General features: G+C 44.4%; 4 non-coding genes across 4 annotated transcripts; all 4 read right to left on the minus strand.

The window, feature by feature from the left end:
* Window positions 1-3,949: 3,949 nt before the first annotated feature.
* LOC138568081 (U6 spliceosomal RNA) lies at window positions 3,950-4,056 on the minus strand. Its single transcript, XR_011302454.1, has one exon. It is a non-coding gene; the product is annotated as a U6 spliceosomal RNA (small nuclear RNA).
* Window positions 4,057-9,403: 5,347 nt separating this feature from the next.
* On the minus strand, window positions 9,404-9,510 carry LOC138568082 (U6 spliceosomal RNA). Its single transcript, XR_011302455.1, has one exon. It is a non-coding gene; the product is annotated as a U6 spliceosomal RNA (small nuclear RNA).
* A 5,342-nt stretch (window positions 9,511-14,852) lies between these two features.
* Window positions 14,853-14,959, minus strand: LOC138568083 (U6 spliceosomal RNA). Its single transcript, XR_011302456.1, has one exon. It is a non-coding gene; the product is annotated as a U6 spliceosomal RNA (small nuclear RNA).
* Window positions 14,960-20,298: 5,339 nt separating this feature from the next.
* Window positions 20,299-20,405, minus strand: LOC138568084 (U6 spliceosomal RNA). Its single transcript, XR_011302457.1, has one exon. It is a non-coding gene; the product is annotated as a U6 spliceosomal RNA (small nuclear RNA).
* Between the last annotated feature and the right edge of the window lie 465 nt (window positions 20,406-20,870).

Raw genomic sequence — 20,870 nt, forward strand, 5'->3', positions numbered from 1 at the left:
CTGGCAGATGATTTGCATAGGCAAACCCCCTCTCCCTCTTTCTTAGCCCTGCTTACTCCACAGTAGCAAGTATCTGGGGAAAATATAGTGGTCGAGGTGGGGTAGTAGTAACTAGTAAATCTGGGGTGCTTGGCAACTTGTGGGGAACAACTGCAGAGCTCAGCGCCCAGAACTTTGTGGCACATGGAGGAGGTCTGTGGGATTTCAGTAACTTGGAGGCATGCAACCTGGTCGGGAGTGCTTCAGGTCTCCTTCCATGCACGTTCCAAGCAACTCAACAAAGCATCAACAGGCTGCCATACCAGCCACAGAGCCCCTTTCCACATAAAGAAAATATGGTATTCGGGGGCTATGTGTTTGCATGGCAAAGATTTTAGGCTTTTAATTGTTTTCTCTCTCTCTGTCTCTCTCTCCTCCCTCCCTCCCTCCTTCCCATCCCCCACAACCCCCGCTCCCTCTCCCTCTCCCTACCATTAATTTTAAGTTTTCCTGCACTGCATCACATTGTGACAATGGTATTTCACAATGGGACTGTTTGAAAGTTACAGAAATCAAAAAAGAAATCAACCAACTAAAAGCAGCCAAATCCGGAGTACACTGCTCAGCCCCAATTAAAGATTAAGGCCTAGAAGCAAGTAAAGCTGTAGTTCAGAGCGATGTTTGCAAATAGCACCTTAAAGCAGTTTACGCTGGAGTGCACAACAAGGGGGAAAGTGTTAATACTGAGTTTGGTAGAATGGGATAAAAAAACAAAAGCAGCGTGCCACTTCTAAAAGTACAAGTCAAGAAATTGAAGGGGATGGGGCTGTTCATTCAGTCAATAGGACTCACAAGTAAAAGGCTCCAGAGTCATTAGTGTTGAATTTGAAGCAAAATGTATTGTGTTGTCGTGTAAAATGAATGAACATACAATTTCAATCTTCATTAAAAAAGATGTATTCAAAAATAAAGACTTGCAGATTAAGAAAGTTTCTGTCCTGTCGTGTGCCAAAAATAGTGAATGCTTTACGAATGTGCGTGTCATCCTTTGAAGCAGGGTCAAATTCAATTTTCCCATTTTCATTCCAATATTAGTACATGGGTTGCTGAGGCACATAGGAATGGATCTGTTAAGAAATGAAACAAAAAGCCTGGAAAAATGTTGAAACAAGTAGGATTTGGACTTACAATAAACTGACTCACAGTCAGATGTGCTATCCCTTGACCCACTGACCCCCTTGCCTTTTGTGTAATCCTTTTCCTCTCAGCAGTGTTGTCCAAAGTTCCCTACTTAAAGAGACTTTCTTATACAAAAGATCCTAGACCTGTTTTTTATGGCCCACATGCCTCATATCCCGTTGCTCTTGATAAACCCACGTCATCTCCCACCAATACAATCTGTAAAATATTTCAAGGGCATAGCCAAGGAAATTAGACGTGGGCCGAAGGTTGAGCAATCCTTAAACCAGCAGCAAAATTAACATTGAAATCAGCCTCAGAATCTCTTAAAGGATGGGCCAACATTGGTTGCTTGCAGGGCGCAATCGGACAGCCTCTGGTGCTGACGCCTTAAGGCAAGCGCAAAGGGAGAGCCAACCAAACCATTGATTAGGACCTCTGGACTTTCTGCTCTTTGACATAAGGACATTTGATATGGCAAACGTTTGACCAAACACCATTTAGATGTCGGATGGTATGGAATTAAGCGGCAAACAGCAATACATCAGCATTCTTTGCTGCTTTATTGATCTGGTCCTAAAGGGTTTGGTTTAATGCCAATTATATTTAAAGATTCATGCTCAAGGGTGCTTGCAAATCGACACCCCCTCCCCATCACGATGGCTGGGTGATGCAAGCGTGAGAGCATCACAGCAGACCCATAGACATGAGAAACACTCTGTACCTCTGAGTGTATGTGGGCCCATGGCTGGATCAAGGACAAGGCAAGAACAGGAGATGGCTTAAGGTGTCAGCACCCAGGCTGCCCCTTTGCACGCTGCCAGCAACAGATGTTGGCCCATCCTTTAAGAGATTCTGAGGCTGATTTCAATGTTAACTTTGCTGCTGATTAAAGGATTGCTCAACCTTCGACCTGCGTCTAGTTTGCTTGGCTAAGCCCTGAAAATCTTTTACAGCTTGTATTGGTGGGAGATGATGTGAGTTTATCAAGAGCAACGGGATATGAGGCATGTGTGCCACAAAATGCAGGTCTAGGATCTTTTATTTGAAAGCCACTTTGGAAAACCCTACTGAGAACAAAAGGATTACACAAAAGGAAAGGGGATCAGTGGGTCAGGGGATAGCACATCTGACTGTGAGTCAGTTAATTGTAAGCCCAAATCCTACCCGTTTCGACATTTTTCCAGACTTTTTGTTTCATTTCTTAACAGATCCATTCCTATGTACCTCTGTGCTTTCAACAGAGTTTTCATTGTAATGGAGGGACATACAGTATGCCTTAAACATGCCTGGGCAGGGAAGACTATGTAAAAGCAAGAGTAGCAGACAGCTTAATAAATCATCAGCAGGACCCTCTAGACCATCCCCAAAAAACATAACATGATTTCTATGCATGTATGTGCGTTGAACAGCGCAAGTAATTTGGTTAATGTCAGTGGATAAATGTGACTTTCGCACAGCGCAGAACAAAATCACTTGTACAGGCCCCTTCTGCAAAAGCATTACCGCTACAGAAAGCAGTGAAAAGGTGAGGCAGTGTGCAGTCCCCCCTGACCCTTCACAGCCCTGATCGGCCAAGGACCTCTCTATGAGAGCTGAGGGTGGAATTTTTCTGGACCTCAGTAACTTAGGGAGACATGGCTAAAGGGATCCTCAATCAACGGCCCAGCCTTTGCTCTGTGGCCTGTCCGGATATGTCTGTTCTCCAAATTACCTGCCGCTGCCCAGGTGTCAGCTGGTGAGATGGAATGACCTCCCAGGAAGCACACTGGCAGATAATTTGCATAGGCACACCCCCTCTCCCTCTCCTTAGCCCTGCTTGCTCCACAGTAGCAAGTATCTGGGGAAAATATAGTGGTCGAGGTGGGGTAGCAGTAACTAGCAACTCTGAGAAAGTAAATCTGGGACACTTGGCGACCTGTGGGCAACAACTGCAGAGCTCAGTGCCCAGGACTTTGTGGCACAGGGAGGAGGTCTGTGGGATTTCAGTAACTTGGAGACATGCAACCTGGTCGGGAGTGCTTCAGGTCTCCTTCCTTGCATGTTCCAAGCAACTCAACAAAGCATCAACAGGCTGAGATACCAACCACAGAGCCCCTTCCCACTTGATTAAAAGGCCAAAATCTTTTCCATGCAAATACATAGCCCCCAAATACCATATTTTCTTTGTTTTCTCTCTCTCTGTCTCTCTCTCCTCCCTCTCTCCCTCCCTCACTCACTCCTTCCCACCCTCTCTCTTCCCCCCTACCCCCCTCCCTCTCCCTACCATTAATTTTAGGTTTTCATGCACTGCAGCACATTGTCACAATGGTATTTCACAATGGGACTTTTTGAAAGTTACAGAAATCAAAAAAGAAATCAACCAACTAAACGCAGCCAAATCCGGAGTACACTGCTCAGCCCCAATTAAAGATTAAGGCCCTGAAGCAAGTAAAGCTGTGGTTCAGAGCGATGTTTGCAAACAGCACCTTAAAGCAGTTTACGCTGGAGTGCACAACAAGGAGGAAAGTGATAATACTGAGTTTGGTAGAATGGGATTAAAAAAAAAAAAAAAAAAAAGTGTGCCACTTCTAAAAGTACAAGTCAAGAAATTGAAGGGGACAGGGCTGTTCATTCAGTCAAGAGGACTCACAAGTAAAAGGCTCCTGAGGCATTAGTGTTGAATTTGGCGCAAAATGTATTGTGTTGTCGTGTAATATGAATGAACATAAAATGTCAATCTTCAATAAAAAAAGATATATTAAAAAATAAAGACTTGCAAATTAAGAAAGTTTCTGTCCAGACATGTGCCTAAAATAGTGAATGCTTTACGAATGTGCGTGTCATCCTTTAGAGCAGGGGCCAATTTAATTTTCCCATTATCATTCCAATATTAGTACATGTGTTGCAGAAGCAAGCGCAAAGGGAGAGTCAATCAAACCATTGATTAGGACCTCTGGTCAAAGGTTTGCCATACCAAATGTCCTTATGTCAGAGGGCAGAAAGTCCAAACACCATTTAGATATCGGGTGATATGAAATGAAGAGGCAAACAACAATGAATAAGCATTCTTTGCTGCTGTATTGATCTGGTCCTAAAGGGTTTTAGTTTAATGCCAATTATATTTAAAGATATAAAGATTAATGCTCCAGGGTGCTTGCAAAATGACACCCCCTCCCCATCACAATGGCTGGCTGATGCAAGCCTGAGAGCATCACAACAGACCCATAGACATGAGAAAAACTCTGTACCTCTGAGTGTATGTGGGCCCATGGCTGTAACAAGGACAAGGCAAGAACAGGAGGTGGCTTAAAGCGTCAGCACCAGAGGCTGTCCGATTGAGCCCTGTAAGCAACAGATGTTGGACCATCCTTTAAAGGATTCTCAGGCTGATTTCAATTTTAACTTTGCAGCTGATTTAAGGATTGCTCAACCTTCGACCCACGTCTAGATTGCAAGGATAAGCCCTGGAAATCTTGTACAGCTTGTACTGGTGGGAGATGATGTGACTTTATCAACTGCAACGGGATATGAGGCATGTGTGCCACAAAAAGCAGGTCTAGGATTTTTTAAAAGAAAGCCGCTTTAAGAAGGGAACTTTGGGCAACCCCACTGAGAGCAAAAGTATGACACAAAAGGTAAGGGGTTCAGTGGGTCAAATGATAGCACATTTGACTGTGAGTCAGTTTATTGTAAGTCCAAATGCTACCTGCTTTGAAATTTTCCAGGCTTTTTGTCTCATTTCTTAACAGATTCATTCCTATGTACCTCTGTGCTTTGAACAGAGTTTTCATTGTAAGGGAGGGACATACAGTATACCTTCCTGGGCAGGGAAGACTCTATGTAAAAGCAAGAGTAGCAGACAGCTTAAAAGAATCACCAGCAGGACCCTCTAGACCTTCCCCAAAAAACATAAAATGATTTCTCTGCATACATGTGCATTGAACAGCGCAAGTAGTTTGGTTAATGTCAGTGGATAAATGTCACTTTCCCACAGTGCAGAACAAAATCTCTTGTACAGGCCCCTTCTGCAAAAGCATTACCACTGTAGAAAGCAGGGCAGGTGAGGCAGTGTACAGTCACCTCCGACACTTCACTCCTCTGATCGGCTACGATCGGCCAAGGACCTCTCTATGAGAGCTGAGGGTGGAATTTTCTGGTCCTCGGTAACTTAGGGAGACATGGCAAAAGGGATCCTCAATCAACGGCTCAGCCTTTGCTTTGTGGCCTGTCCATATATGTCTGTTCTCCAAATTACCTGCCGCTGCCCAGGTGTCAGCTGGTGAGATGGAATGACCTCGCAGGAAGCAAACTGGCAGATGATTTGCATAGGCAAACCCCCTCTCCCTCTTTCTTAGCCCTGCTTACTCCACAGTAGCAAGTATCTGGGGAAAATATAGTGGTCGAGGTGGGGTAGTAGTAACTAGTAAATCTGGGGTGCTTGGCAACTTGTGGGGAACAACTGCAGAGCTCAGCGCCCAGAACTTTGTGGCACAGGGAGGAGGTCTGTGGGATTTCAGTAACTTGGAGGCATGCAACCTGGTCGGGAGTGCTTCAGGTCTCCTTCCATGCACGTTCCAAGCAACTCAACAAAGCATCAACAGGCTGCCATACCAGCCACAGAGCCCCTTTCCACATAAAGAAAATATGGTATTCGGGGGCTATGTGTTTGCATGGCAAAGATTTTAGGCTTTTAATTGTTTTCTCTCTCTCTCTGTCTCTCTCTCTCCTCCCTCCCTCCCTCCTTCCCATCCCCCACAACCCCCGCTCCCTCTCCCTACCATTAATTTTAAGTGTTCCTGCACTGCATCACATTGTGACAATGGTATTTCACAATGGGACTGTTTGAAAGTTACAGAAATCAAAAAAGAAATCAACCAACTAAAAGCAGCCAAATCCGGAGTACACTGCTCAGCCCCAATTAAAGATTAAGGCCTAGAAGCAAGTAAAGCTGTAGTTCAGAGCGATGTTTGCAAATAGCACCTTAAAGCAGTTTACGCTGGAGTGCACAACAAGGGGGAAAGTGTTAATACTGAGTTTGGTAGAATGGGATAAAAAAACAAAAGCAGCGTGCCACTTCTAAAAGTACAAGTCAAGAAATTGAAGGGGATGGGGCTGTTCATTCAGTCAATAGGACTCACAAGTAAAAGGCTCCAGAGTCATTAGTGTTGAATTTGGCGCAAAATGTATTGTGTTGTCGTGTAAAATGAATGAACATACAATTTCAATCTTCATTAAAAAAGATGTATTCAAAAATAAAGACTTGCAGATTAAGAAAGTTTTTGTCCTGTCGTGTGCCAAAAATAGTGAATGCTTTACGAATGTGCGTGTCATCCTTTGAAGCAGGGTCAAATTCAATTTTCCCATTTTCATTCCAATATTAGTACATGGGTTGCTGAGGCACATAGGAATGGATCTGTTAAGAAATGAAACAAAAAGCCTGGAAAAATGTTGAAACAGGTAGGATTTGGACTTACAATAAACTGACTCACAGTCAGATGTGCTATCCCTTGACCCACTGACCCCCTTGCCTTTTGTGTAATCCTTTTCCTCTCAGCAGTGTTGTCCAAAGTTCCCTACTTAAAGAGACTTTCTTATACAAAAGATCCTAGACCTGTTTTTTATGGCCCACATGCCTCATATCCCGTTGCTCTTGATAAACCCACGTCATCTCCCACCAATACAATCTGTAAAATATTTCAAGGGCATAGCCAAGGAAATTAGACGTGGGCCGAAGGTTGAGCAATCCTTAAACCAGCAGCAAAATTAACATTGAAATCAGCCTCAGAATCTCTTAAAGGATGGGCCAACATTGGTTGCTTGCAGGGCGCAATCGGACAGCCTCTGGTGCTGACGCCTTAAGGCAAGCGCAAAGGGAGAGCCAACCAAACCATTGATTAGGACCTCTGGACTTTCTGCTCTTTGACATAAGGACATTTGATATGGCAAACGTTTGACCAAACACCATTTAGATGTCGGATGGTATGGAATTAAGCGGCAAACAGCAATACATCAGCATTCTTTGCTGCTTTATTGATCTGGTCCTAAAGGGTTTGGTTTAATGCCAATTATATTTAAAGATTCATGCTCAAGGGTGCTTGCAAATCGACACCCCCTCCCCATCACGATGGCTGGGTGATGCAAGCGTGAGAGCATCACAGCAGACCCATAGACATGAGAAACACTCTGTACCTCTGAGTGTATGTGGGCCCATGGCTGGATCAAGGACAAGGCAAGAACAGGAGATGGCTTAAGGTGTCAGCACCCAGGCTGCCCCTTTGCACGCTGCCAGCAACAGATGTTGGCCCATCCTTTAAGAGATTCTGAGGCTGATTTCAATGTTAACTTTGCTGCTGATTAAAGGATTGCTCAACCTTCGACCTGCGTCTAGTTTGCTTGGCTAAGCCCTGAAAATCTTTTACAGCTTGTATTGGTGGGAGATGATGTGAGTTTATCAAGAGCAACGGGATATGAGGCATGTGTGCCACAAAATGCAGGTCTAGGATCTTTTATTTGAAAGCCACTTTGGAAAACCCTACTGAGAACAAAAGGATTACACAAAAGGAAAGGGGATCAGTGGGTCAGGGGATAGCACATCTGACTGTGAGTCAGTTAATTGTAAGCCCAAATCCTACCCGTTTCGACATTTTTCCAGACTTTTTGTTTCATTTCTTAACAGATCCATTCCTATGTACCTCTGTGCTTTCAACAGAGTTTTCATTGTAATGGAGGGACATACAGTATGCCTTAAACATGCCTGGGCAGGGAAGACTATGTAAAAGCAAGAGTAGCAGACAGCTTAATAAATCATCAGCAGGACCCTCTAGACCATCCCCAAAAAACATAACATGATTTCTATGCATGTATGTGCGTTGAACAGCGCAAGTAATTTGGTTAATGTCAGTGGATAAATGTGACTTTCGCACAGCGCAGAACAAAATCACTTGTACAGGCCCCTTCTGCAAAAGCATTACCGCTACAGAAAGCAGTGAAAAGGTGAGGCAGTGTGCAGTCCCCCCTGACCCTTCACAGCCCTGATCGGCCAAGGACCTCTCTATGAGAGCTGAGGGTGGAATTTTTCTGGACCTCAGTAACTTAGGGAGACATGGCTAAAGGGATCCTCAATCAACGGCCCAGCCTTTGCTCTGTGGCCTGTCCGGATATGTCTGTTCTCCAAATTACCTGCCGCTGCCCAGGTGTCAGCTGGTGAGATGGAATGACCTCCCAGGAAGCACACTGGCAGATAATTTGCATAGGCACACCCCCTCTCCCTCTCCTTAGCCCTGCTTGCTCCACAGTAGCAAGTATCTGGGGAAAATATAGTGGTCGAGGTGGGGTAGCAGTAACTAGCAACTCTGAGAAAGTAAATCTGGGACACTTGGCGACCTGTGGGCAACAACTGCAGAGCTCAGTGCCCAGGACTTTGTGGCACAGGGAGGAGGTCTGTGGGATTTCAGTAACTTGGAGACATGCAACCTGGTCGGGAGTGCTTCAGGTCTCCTTCCTTGCATGTTCCAAGCAACTCAACAAAGCATCAACAGGCTGAGATACCAACCACAGAGCCCCTTCCCACTTGATTAAAAGGCCAAAATCTTTTCCATGCAAATACATAGCCCCCAAATACCATATTTTCTTTGTTTTCTCTCTCTCTGTCTCTCTCTCCTCCCTCTCTCCCTCCCTCACTCACTCCTTCCCACCCTCCCGCCCTCTCTCTTCCCCCCTACCCCCCCTCCCTCTCCCTACCATTAATTTTAGGTTTTCATGCACTGCAGCACATTGTCACAATGGTATTTCACAATGGGACTTTTTGAAAGTTACAGAAATCAAAAAAGAAATCAACCAACTAAAAGCAGCCAAATCCGGAGTACACTGCTCAGCCCCAATTAAAGATTAAGGCCCTGAAGCAAGTAAAGCTGTGGTTCAGAGCGATGTTTGCAAACAGCACCTTAAAGCAGTTTACGCTGGAGTGCACAACAAGGAGGAAAGTGATAATACTGAGTTTGGTAGAATGGGATAAAAAAAAAAAAAAAAGAAGCGTGCCACTTCTAAAAGTACAAGTCAAGAAACTGAAGGGGACAGGGCTGTTCATTCAGTCAAGAGGACTCACAAGTAAAAGGCTCCTGAGGCATTAGTGTTGAATTTGGCGCAAAATGTATTGTGTTGTCGTGTAATATGAATGAACATAAAATGTCAATCTTCAATAAAAAAAGATATATTAAAAAATAAAGACTTGCAAATTAAGAAAGTTTCTGTCCAGACATGTGCCTAAAATAGTGAATGCTTTACGAATGTGCGTGTCATCCTTTAGAGCAGGGGCCAATTTAATTTTCCCATTATCATTCCAATATTAGTACATGTGTTGCAGAAGCAAGCGCAAAGGGAGAGTCAATCAAACCATTGATTAGGACCTCTGGTCAAAGGTTTGCCATACCAAATGTCCTTATGTCAGAGGGCAGAAAGTCCAAACGCCATTTAGATATCGGGTGATATGAAATGAAGAGGCAAACAACAATGAATAAGCATTCTTTGCTGCTGTATTGATCTGGTCCTAAAGGGTTTTAGTTTAATGCCAATTATATTTAAAGATATAAAGATTAATGCTCCAGGGTGCTTGCAAAATGACACCCCCTCCCCATCACAATGGCTGGCTGATGCAAGCCTGAGAGCATCACAACAGACCCATAGACATGAGAAAAACTCTGTACCTCTGAGTGTATGTGGGCCCATGGCTGTAACAAGGACAAGGCAAGAACAGGAGGTGGCTTAAAGCGTCAGCACCAGAGGCTGTCCGATTGAGCCCTGTAAGCAACAGATGTTGGACCATCCTTTAAAGGATTCTCAGGCTGATTTCAATTTTAACTTTGCAGCTGATTTAAGGATTGCTCAACCTTCGACCCACGTCTAGATTGCAAGGATAAGCCCTGGAAATCTTGTACAGCTTGTACTGGTGGGAGATGATGTGACTTTATCAACTGCAACGGGATATGAGGCATGTGTGCCACAAAAAGCAGGTCTAGGATTTTTTAAAAGAAAGCCGCTTTAAGAAGGGAACTTTGGGCAACCCCACTGAGAGCAAAAGTATGACACAAAAGGTAAGGGGTTCAGTGGGTCAAATGATAGCACATTTGACTGTGAGTCAGTTTATTGTAAGTCCAAATGCTACCTGCTTTGAAATTTTCCAGGCTTTTTGTCTCATTTCTTAACAGATCCATTCCTATGTACCTCTGTGCTTTGAACAGAGTTTTCATTGTAAGGGAGGGACATACAGTATACCTTCCTGGGCAGGGAAGACTCTATGTAAAAGCAAGAGTAGCAGACAGCTTAAAAGAATCACCAGCAGGACCCTCTAGACCTTCCCCAAAAAACATAAAATGATTTCTCTGCATACATGTGCATTGAACAGCGCAAGTAGTTTGGTTAATGTCAGTGGATAAATGTCACTTTCCCACAGTGCAGAACAAAATCTCTTGTACAGGCCCCTTCTGCAAAAGCATTACCACTGTAGAAAGCAGGGCAGGTGAGGCAGTGTACAGTCACCTCCGACACTTCACTCCTCTGATCGGCTACGATCGGCCAAGGACCTCTCTATGAGAGCTGAGGGTGGAATTTTCTGGTCCTCGGTAACTTAGGGAGACATGGCAAAAGGGATCCTCAATCAACGGCTCAGCCTTTGCTTTGTGGCCTGTCCATATATGTCTGTTCTCCAAATTACCTGCCGCTGCCCAGGTGTCAGCTGGTGAGATGGAATGACCTCGCAGGAAGCAAACTGGCAGATGATTTGCATAGGCAAACCCCCTCTCCCTCTTTCTTAGCCCTGCTTACTCCACAGTAGCAAGTATCAGGGGAAAATATAGTGGTCGAGGTGGGGTAGTAGTAACTAGTAAATCTGGGGTGCTTGGCAACTTGTGGGGAACAACTGCAGAGCTCAGCGCCCAGAACTTTGTGGCACATGGAGGAGGTCTGTGGGATTTCAGTAACTTGGAGGCATGCAACCTGGTCGGGAGTGCTTCAGGTCTCCTTCCATGCACGTTCCAAGCAACTCAACAAAGCATCAACAGGCTGCCATACCAGCCACAGAGCCCCTTTCCACATAAAGAACATATGGTATTCGGGGGCTATGTGTTTGCATGGCAAAGATTTTAGGCTTTTAATTGTTTTCTCTCTCTCTGTCTCTCTCTCCTCCCTCCCTCCCTCCTTCCCATCCCCCACAACCCCCGCTCCCTCTCCCTCTCCCTACCATTAATTTTAAGTTTTCCTGCACTGCATCACATTGTGACAATGGTATTTCACAATGGGACTGTTTGAAAGTTACAGAAATCAAAAAAGAAATCAACCAACTAAAAGCAGCCAAATCCGGAGTACACTGCTCAGCCCCAATTAAAGATTAAGGCCTAGAAGCAAGTAAAGCTGTAGTTCAGAGCGATGTTTGCAAATAGCACCTTAAAGCAGTTTACGCTGGAGTGCACAACAAGGGGGAAAGTGTTAATACTGAGTTTGGTAGAATGGGATAAAAAAACAAAAGCAGCGTGCCACTTCTAAAAGTACAAGTCAAGAAATTGAAGGGGATGGGGCTGTTCATTCAGTCAATAGGACTCACAAGTAAAAGGCTCCAGAGTCATTAGTGTTGAATTTGGAGCAAAATGTATTGTGTTGTCGTGTAAAATGAATGAACATACAATTTCAATCTTCATTAAAAAAGATGTATTCAAAAATAAAGACTTGCAGATTAAGAAAGTTTCTGTCCTGTCGTGTGCCAAAAATAGTGAATGCTTTACGAATGTGCGTGTCATCCTTTGAAGCAGGGTCAAATTCAATTTTCCCATTTTCATTCCAATATTAGTACATGGGTTGCTGAGGCACATAGGAATGGATCTGTTAAGAAATGAAACAAAAAGCCTGGAAAAATGTTGAAACAAGTAGGATTTGGACTTACAATAAACTGACTCACAGTCAGATGTGCTATCCCTTGACCCACTGACCCCCTTGCCTTTTGTGTAATCCTTTTCCTCTCAGCAGTGTTGTCCAAAGTTCCCTACTTAAAGAGACTTTCTTATACAAAAGATCCTAGACCTGTTTTTTATGGCCCACATGCCTCATATCCCGTTGCTCTTGATAAACCCACGTCATCTCCCACCAATACAATCTGTAAAATATTTCAAGGGCATAGCCAAGGAAATTAGACGTGGGCCGAAGGTTGAGCAATCCTTAAACCAGCAGCAAAATTAACATTGAAATCAGCCTCAGAATCTCTTAAAGGATGGGCCAACATTGGTTGCTTGCAGGGCGCAATCGGACAGCCTCTGGTGCTGACGCCTTAAGGCAAGCGCAAAGGGAGAGCCAACCAAACCATTGATTAGGACCTCTGGACTTTCTGCTCTTTGACATAAGGACATTTGATATGGCAAACGTTTGACCAAACACCATTTAGATGTCGGATGGTATGGAATTAAGCGGCAAACAGCAATACATCAGCATTCTTTGCTGCTTTATTGATCTGGTCCTAAAGGGTTTGGTTTAATGCCAATTATATTTAAAGATTCATGCTCAAGGGTGCTTGCAAATCGACACCCCCTCCCCATCACGATGGCTGGGTGATGCAAGCGTGAGAGCATCACAGCAGACCCATAGACATGAGAAACACTCTGTACCTCTGAGTGTATGTGGGCCCATGGCTGGATCAAGGACAAGGCAAGAACAGGAGATGGCTTAAGGTGTCAGCACCCAGGCTGCCCCTTTGCACGCTGCCAGCAACAGATGTTGGCCCATCCTTTAAGAGATTCTGAGGCTGATTTCAATGTTAACTTTGCTGCTGATTAAAGGATTGCTCAACCTTCGACCTGCGTCTAGTTTGCTTGGCTAAGCCCTGAAAATCTTTTACAGCTTGTATTGGTGGGAGATGATGTGAGTTTATCAAGAGCAACGGGATATGAGGCATGTGTGCCACAAAATGCAGGTCTAGGATCTTTTATTTGAAAGCCACTTTGGAAAACCCTACTGAGAACAAAAGGATTACACAAAAGGAAAGGGGATCAGTGGGTCAGGGGATAGCACATCTGACTGTGAGTCAGTTAATTGTAAGCCCAAATCCTACCCGTTTCGACATTTTTCCAGACTTTTTGTTTCATTTCTTAACAGATCCATTCCTATGTACCTCTGTGCTTTCAACAGAGTTTTCATTGTAATGGAGGGACATACAGTATGCCTTAAACATGCCTGGGCAGGGAAGACTATGTAAAAGCAAGAGTAGCAGACAGCTTAATAAATCATCAGCAGGACCCTCTAGACCATCCCCAAAAAACATAACATGATTTCTATGCATGTATGTGCGTTGAACAGCGCAAGTAATTTGGTTAATGTCAGTGGATAAATGTGACTTTCGCACAGCGCAGAACAAAATCACTTGTACAGGCCCCTTCTGCAAAAGCATTACCGCTACAGAAAGCAGTGAAAAGGTGAGGCAGTGTGCAGTCCCCCCTGACCCTTCACAGCCCTGATCGGCCAAGGACCTCTCTATGAGAGCTGAGGGTGGAATTTTTCTGGACCTCAGTAACTTAGGGAGACATGGCTAAAGGGATCCTCAATCAACGGCCCAGCCTTTGCTCTGTGGCCTGTCCGGATATGTCTGTTCTCCAAATTACCTGCCGCTGCCCAGGTGTCAGCTGGTGAGATGGAATGACCTCCCAGGAAGCACACTGGCAGATAATTTGCATAGGCACACCCCCTCTCCCTCTCCTTAGCCCTGCTTGCTCCACAGTAGCAAGTATCTGGGGAAAATATAGTGGTCGAGGTGGGGTAGCAGTAACTAGCAACTCTGAGAAAGTAAATCTGGGACACTTGGCGACCTGTGGGCAACAACTGCAGAGCTCAGTGCCCAGGACTTTGTGGCACAGGGAGGAGGTCTGTGGGATTTCAGTAACTTGGAGACATGCAACCTGGTCGGGAGTGCTTCAGGTCTCCTTCCTTGCATGTTCCAAGCAACTCAACAAAGCATCAACAGGCTGAGATACCAACCACAGAGCCCCTTCCCACTTGATTAAAAGGCCAAAATCTTTTCCATGCAAATACATAGCCCCCAAATACCATATTTTCTTTGTTTTCTCTCTCTCTGTCTCTCTCTCCTCCCTCTCTCCCTCCCTCACTCACTCCTTCCCACCCTCTCTCTTCCCCCCTACCCCCCTCCCTCTCCCTACCATTAATTTTAGGTTTTCATGCACTGCAGCACATTGTCACAATGGTATTTCACAATGGGACTTTTTGAAAGTTACAGAAATCAAAAAAGAAATCAACCAACTAAACGCAGCCAAATCCGGAGTACACTGCTCAGCCCCAATTAAAGATTAAGGCCCTGAAGCAAGTAAAGCTGTGGTTCAGAGCGATGTTTGCAAACAGCACCTTAAAGCAGTTTACGCTGGAGTGCACAACAAGGAGGAAAGTGATAATACTGAGTTTGGTAGAATGGGATTAAAAAAAAAAAAAAAAAGAAGTGTGCCACTTCTAAAAGTACAAGTCAAGAAATTGAAGGGGACAGGGCTGTTCATTCAGTCAAGAGGACTCACAAGTAAAAGGCTCCTGAGGCATTAGTGTTGAATTTGGCGCAAAATGTATTGTGTTGTCGTGTAATATGAATGAACATAAAATGTCAATCTTCAATAAAAAAAGATATATTAAAAAATAAAGACTTGCAAATTAAGAAAGTTTCTGTCCAGACATGTGCCTAAAATAGTGAATGCTTTACGAATGTGCGTGTCATCCTTTAGAGCAGGGGCCAATTTAATTTTCCCATTATCATTCCAATATTAGTACATGTGTTGCAGAAGCAAGCGCAAAGGGAGAGTCAATCAAACCATTGATTAGGACCTCTGGTCAAAGGTTTGCCATACCAAATGTCCTTATGTCAGAGGGCAGAAAGTCCAAACACCATTTAGATATCGGGTGATATGAAATGAAGAGGCAAACAACAATGAATAAGCATTCTTTGCTGCTGTATTGATCTGGTCCTAAAGGGTTTTAGTTTAATGCCAATTATATTTAAAGATATAAAGATTAATGCTCCAGGGTGCTTGCAAAATGACACCCCCTCCCCATCACAATGGCTGGCTGATGCAAGCCTGAGAGCATCACAACAGACCCATAGACATGAGAAAAACTCTGTACCTCTGAGTGTATGTGGGCCCATGGCTGTAACAAGGACAAGGCAAGAACAGGAGGTGGCTTAAAGCGTCAGCACCAGAGGCTGTCCGATTGAGCCCTGTAAGCAACAGATGTTGGACCATCCTTTAAAGGATTCTCAGGCTGATTTCAATTTTAACTTTGCAGCTGATTTAAGGATTGCTCAACCTTCGACCCACGTCTAGATTGCAAGGATAAGCCCTGGAAATCTTGTACAGCTTGTACTGGTGGGAGATGATGTGACTTTATCAACTGCAACGGGATATGAGGCATGTGTGCCACAAAAAGCAGGTCTAGGATTTTTTAAAAGAAAGCCGCTTTAAGAAGGGAACTTTGGGCAACCCCACTGAGAGCAAAAGTATGACACAAAAGGTAAGGGGTTCAGTGGGTCAAATGATAGCACATTTGACTGTGAGTCAGTTTATTGTAAGTCCAAATGCTACCTGCTTTGAAATTTTCCAGGCTTTTTGTCTCATTTCTTAACAGATCCATTCCTATGTACCTCTGTGCTTTGAACAGAGTTTTCATTGTAAGGGAGGGACATACAGTATACCTTCCTGGGCAGGGAAGACTCTATGTAAAAGCAAGAGTAGCAGACAGCTTAAAAGAATCACCAGCAGGACCCTCTAGACCTTCCCCAAAAAACATAAAATGATTTCTCTGCATACATGTGCATTGAACAGCGCAAGTAGTTTGGTTAATGTCAGTGGATAAATGTCACTTTCCCACAGTGCAGAACAAAATCTCTTGTACAGGCCCCTTCTGCAAAAGCATTACCACTGTAGAAAGCAGGGCAGGTGAGGCAGTGTACAGTCACCTCCGACACTTCACTCCTCTGATCGGCTACGATCGGCCAAGGACCTCTCTATGAGAGCTGAGGGTGGAATTTTCTGGTCCTCGGTAACTTAGGGAGACATGGCAAAAGGGATCCTCAATCAACGGCTCAGCCTTTGCTTTGTGGCCTGTCCATATATGTCTGTTCTCCAAATTACCTGCCGCTGCCCAGGTGTCAGCTGGTGAGATGGAATGACCTCGCAGGAAGCAAACTGGCAGATGATTTGCATAGGCAAACCCCCTCTCCCTCTTTCTTAGCCCTGCTTACTCCACAGTAGCAAGTATCTGGGGAAAATATAGTGGTCGAGGTGGGGTGGTAGTAACTAGTAAATCTGGGGTGCTTGGCAACTTGTGGGGAACAACTGCAGAGCTCAGCGCCCAGAACTTTGTGGCACAGGGAGGAGGTCTGTGGGATTTCAGTAACTTGGAGGCATGCAACCTGGTCGGGAGTGCTTCAGGTCTCCTTCCATGCACGTTCCAAGCAACTCAACAAAGCATCAACAGGCTGCCATACCAGCCACAGAGCCCCTTTCCACATAAAGAAAATATGGTATTCGGGGGCTATGTGTTTGCATGGCAAAGATTTTAGGCTTTTAATTGTTTTCTCTCTCTCTCTGTCTCTCTCTCTCCTCCCTCCCTCCCTCCTTCCCATCCCCCACAACCCCCGCTCCCTCTCCCTACCATTAATTTTAAGTGTTCCTGCACTGCATCACATTGTGACAATGGTATTTCACAATGGGACTGTTTGAAAGTTACAGAAATCAAAAAAGAAATCAACCAACTAAAAGCAGCCAAATCCGGAGTACACTGCTCAGCCCCAATTAAAGATTAAGGCCTAGAAGCAAGTAAAGCTGTAGTTCAGAGCGATGTTTGCAAATAGCACCTTAAAGCAGTTTACGCTGGAGTGCACAACAAGGGGGAAAGTGTTAATACTGAGTTTGGTAGAATGGGATAAAAAAACAAAAGCAGCGTGCCACTTCTAAAAGTACAAGTCAAGAAATTGAAGGGGATGGGGCTGTTCATTCAGTCAATAGGACTCACAAGTAAAAGGCTCCAGAGTCATTAGTGTTGAATTTGGAGCAAAATGTATTGTGTTGTCGTGTAAAATGAATGAACATACAATTTCAATCTTCATTAAAAAAGATGTATTCAAAAATAAAGACTTGCAGATTAAGAAAGTTTCTGTCCTGTCGTGTGCCAAAAATAGTGAATGCTTTACGAATGTGCGTGTCATCCTTTGAAGCAGGGTCAAATTCAATTTTCCCATTTTCATTCCAATATTAGTACATGGGTTGCTGAGGCACATAGGAATGGATCTGTTAAGAAATGAAACAAAAAGCCTGGAAAAATGTTGAAACAGGTAGGATTTGGACTTACAATAAACTGACTCACAGTCAGATGTGCTATCCCTTGACCCACTGACCCCCTTGCCTTTTGTGTAATCCTTTTCCTCTCAGCAGTGTTGTCCAAAGTTCCCTACTTAAAGAGACTTTCTTATACAAAAGATCCTAGACCTGTTTTTTATGGCCCACATGCCTCATATCCCGTTGCTCTTGATAAACCCACGTCATCTCCCACCAATACAATCTGTAAAATATTTCAAGGGCATAGCCAAGGAAATTAGACGTGGGCCGAAGGTTGAGCAATCCTTAAACCAGCAGCAAAATTAACATTGAAATCAGCCTCAGAATCTCTTAAAGGATGGGCCAACATTGGTTGCTTGCAGGGCGCAATCGGACAGCCTCTGGTGCTGACGCCTTAAGGCAAGCGCAAAGGGAGAGCCAACCAAACCATTGATTAGGACCTCTGGACTTTCTGCTCTTTGACATAAGGACATTTGATATGGCAAACGTTTGACCAAACACCATTTAGATGTCGGATGGTATGGAATTAAGCGGCAAACAGCAATACATCAGCATTCTTTGCTGCTTTATTGATCTGGTCCTAAAGGGTTTGGTTTAATGCCAATTATATTTAAAGATTCATGCTCAAGGGTGCTTGCAAATCGACACCCCCTCCCCATCACGATGGCTGGGTGATGCAAGCGTGAGAGCATCACAGCAGACCCATAGACATGAGAAACACTCTGTACCTCTGAGTGTATGTGGGCCCATGGCTGGATCAAGGACAAGGCAAGAACAGGAGATGGCTTAAGGTGTCAGCACCCAGGCTGCCCCTTTGCACGCTGCCAGCAACAGATGTTGGCCCATCCTTTAAGAGATTCTGAGGCTGATTTCAATGTTAACTTTGCTGCTGATTAAAGGATTGCTCAACCTTCGACCTGCGTCTAGTTTGCTTGGCTAAGCCCTGAAAATCTTTTACAGCTTGTATTGGTGGGAGATGATGTGAGTTTATCAAGAGCAACGGGATATGAGGCATGTGTGCCACAAAATGCAGGTCTAGGATCTTTTATTTGAAAGCCACTTTGGAAAACCCTACTGAGAACAAAAGGATTACACAAAAGGAAAGGGGATCAGTGGGTCAGGGGATAGCACATCTGACTGTGAGTCAGTTAATTGTAAGCCCAAATCCTACCCGTTTCGACATTTTTCCAGACTTTTTGTTTCATTTCTTAACAGATCCATTCCTATGTACCTCTGTGCTTTCAACAGAGTTTTCATTGTAATGGAGGGACATACAGTATGCCTTAAACATGCCTGGGCAGGGAAGACTATGTAAAAGCAAGAGTAGCAGACAGCTTAATAAATCATCAGCAGGACCCTCTAGACCATCCCCAAAAAACATAACATGATTTCTATGCATGTATGTGCGTTGAACAGCGCAAGTAATTTGGTTAATGTCAGTGGATAAATGTGACTTTCGCACAGCGCAGAACAAAATCACTTGTACAGGCCCCTTCTGCAAAAGCATTACCGCTACAGAAAGCAGTGAAAAGGTGAGGCAGTGTGCAGTCCCCCCTGACCCTTCACAGCCCTGATCGGCCAAGGACCTCTCTATGAGAGCTGAGGGTGGAATTTTTCTGGACCTCAGTAACTTAGGGAGACATGGCTAAAGGGATCCTCAATCAACGGCCCAGCCTTTGCTCTGTGGCCTGTCCGGATATGTCTGTTCTCCAAATTACCTGCCGCTGCCCAGGTGTCAGCTGGTGAGATGGAATGACCTCCCAGGAAGCACACTGGCAGATAATTTGCATAGGCACACCCCCTCTCCCTCTCCTTAGCCCTGCTTGCTCCACAGTAGCAAGTATCTGGGGAAAATATAGTGGTCGAGGTGGGGTAGCAGTAACTAGCAACTCTGAGAAAGTAAATCTGGGACACTTGGCGACCTGTGGGCAACAACTGCAGAGCTCAGTGCCCAGGACTTTGTGGCACAGGGAGGAGGTCTGTGGGATTTCAGTAACTTGGAGACATGCAACCTGGTCGGGAGTGCTTCAGGTCTCCTTCCTTGCATGTTCCAAGCAACTCAACAAAGCATCAACAGGCTGAGATACCAACCACAGAGCCCCTTCCCACTTGATTAAAAGGCCAAAATCTTTTCCATGCAAATACATAGCCCCCAAATACCATATTTTCTTTGTTTTCTCTCTCTCTGTCTCTCTCTCCTCCCTCTCTCCCTCCCTCACTCACTCCTTCCCACCCTCTCTCTTCCCCCCTACCCCCCTCCCTCTCCCTACCATTAATTTTAGGTTTTCATGCACTGCAGCACATTGTCACAATGGTATTTCACAATGGGACTTTTTGAAAGTTACAGAAATCAAAAAAGAAATCAACCAACTAAACGCAGCCAAATCCGGAGTACACTGCTCAGCCCCAATTAAAGATTAAGGCCCTGAAGCAAGTAAAGCTGTGGTTCAGAGCGATGTTTGCAAACAGCACCTTAAAGCAGTTTACGCTGGAGTGCACAACAAGGAGGAAAGTGATAATACTGAGTTTGGTAGAATGGGATTAAAAAAAAAAAAAAAAGAAGTGTGCCACTTCTAAAAGTACAAGTCAAGAAATTGAAGGGGACAGGGCTGTTCATTCAGTCAAGAGGACTCACAAGTAAAAGGCTCCTGAGGCATTAGTGTTGAATTTGGCGCAAAATGTATTGTGTTGTCGTGTAATATGAATGAACATAAAATGTCAATCTTCAATAAAAAAAGATATATTAAAAAATAAAGACTTGCAAATTAAGAAAGTTTCTGTCCAGACATGTGCCTAAAATAGTGAATGCTTTACGAATGTGCGTGTCATCCTTTAGAGCAGGGGCCAATTTAATTTTCCCATTATCATTCCAATATTAGTACATGTGTTGCAGAAGCAAGCGCAAAGGGAGAGTCAATCAAACCATTGATTAGGACCTCTGTCAAAGGTTTGCCATACCAAATGTCCTTATGTCAGAGGGCAGAAAGTCCAAACACCATTTAGATATCGGGTGATATGAAATGAAGAGGCAAACAACAATGAATAAGCATTCTTTGCTGCTGTATTGATCTGGTCCTAAAGGGTTTTAGTTTAATGCCAATTATATTTAAAGATATAAAGATTAATGCTCCAGGGTGCTTGCAAAATGACACCCTCTCCCCATCACAATGGCTGGCTGATGCAAGCCTGAGAGCATCACAACAGACCCATAGACATGAGAAAAACTCTGTACCTCTGAGTGTATGTGGGCCCATGGCTGTAACAAGGACAAGGCAAGAACAGGAGGTGGCTTAAAGCGTCAGCACCAGAGGCTGTCCGATTGAGCCCTGTAAGCAACAGATGTTGGACCATCCTTTAAAGGATTCT

This window comes from Ambystoma mexicanum, chromosome 2p (genome assembly GCF_040938575.1).
Source record: "Ambystoma mexicanum isolate Mex_15411 chromosome 2p, UKY_AmexF1_1, whole genome shotgun sequence".
NCBI lineage: Eukaryota > Metazoa > Chordata > Amphibia > Caudata > Ambystomatidae > Ambystoma > Ambystoma mexicanum.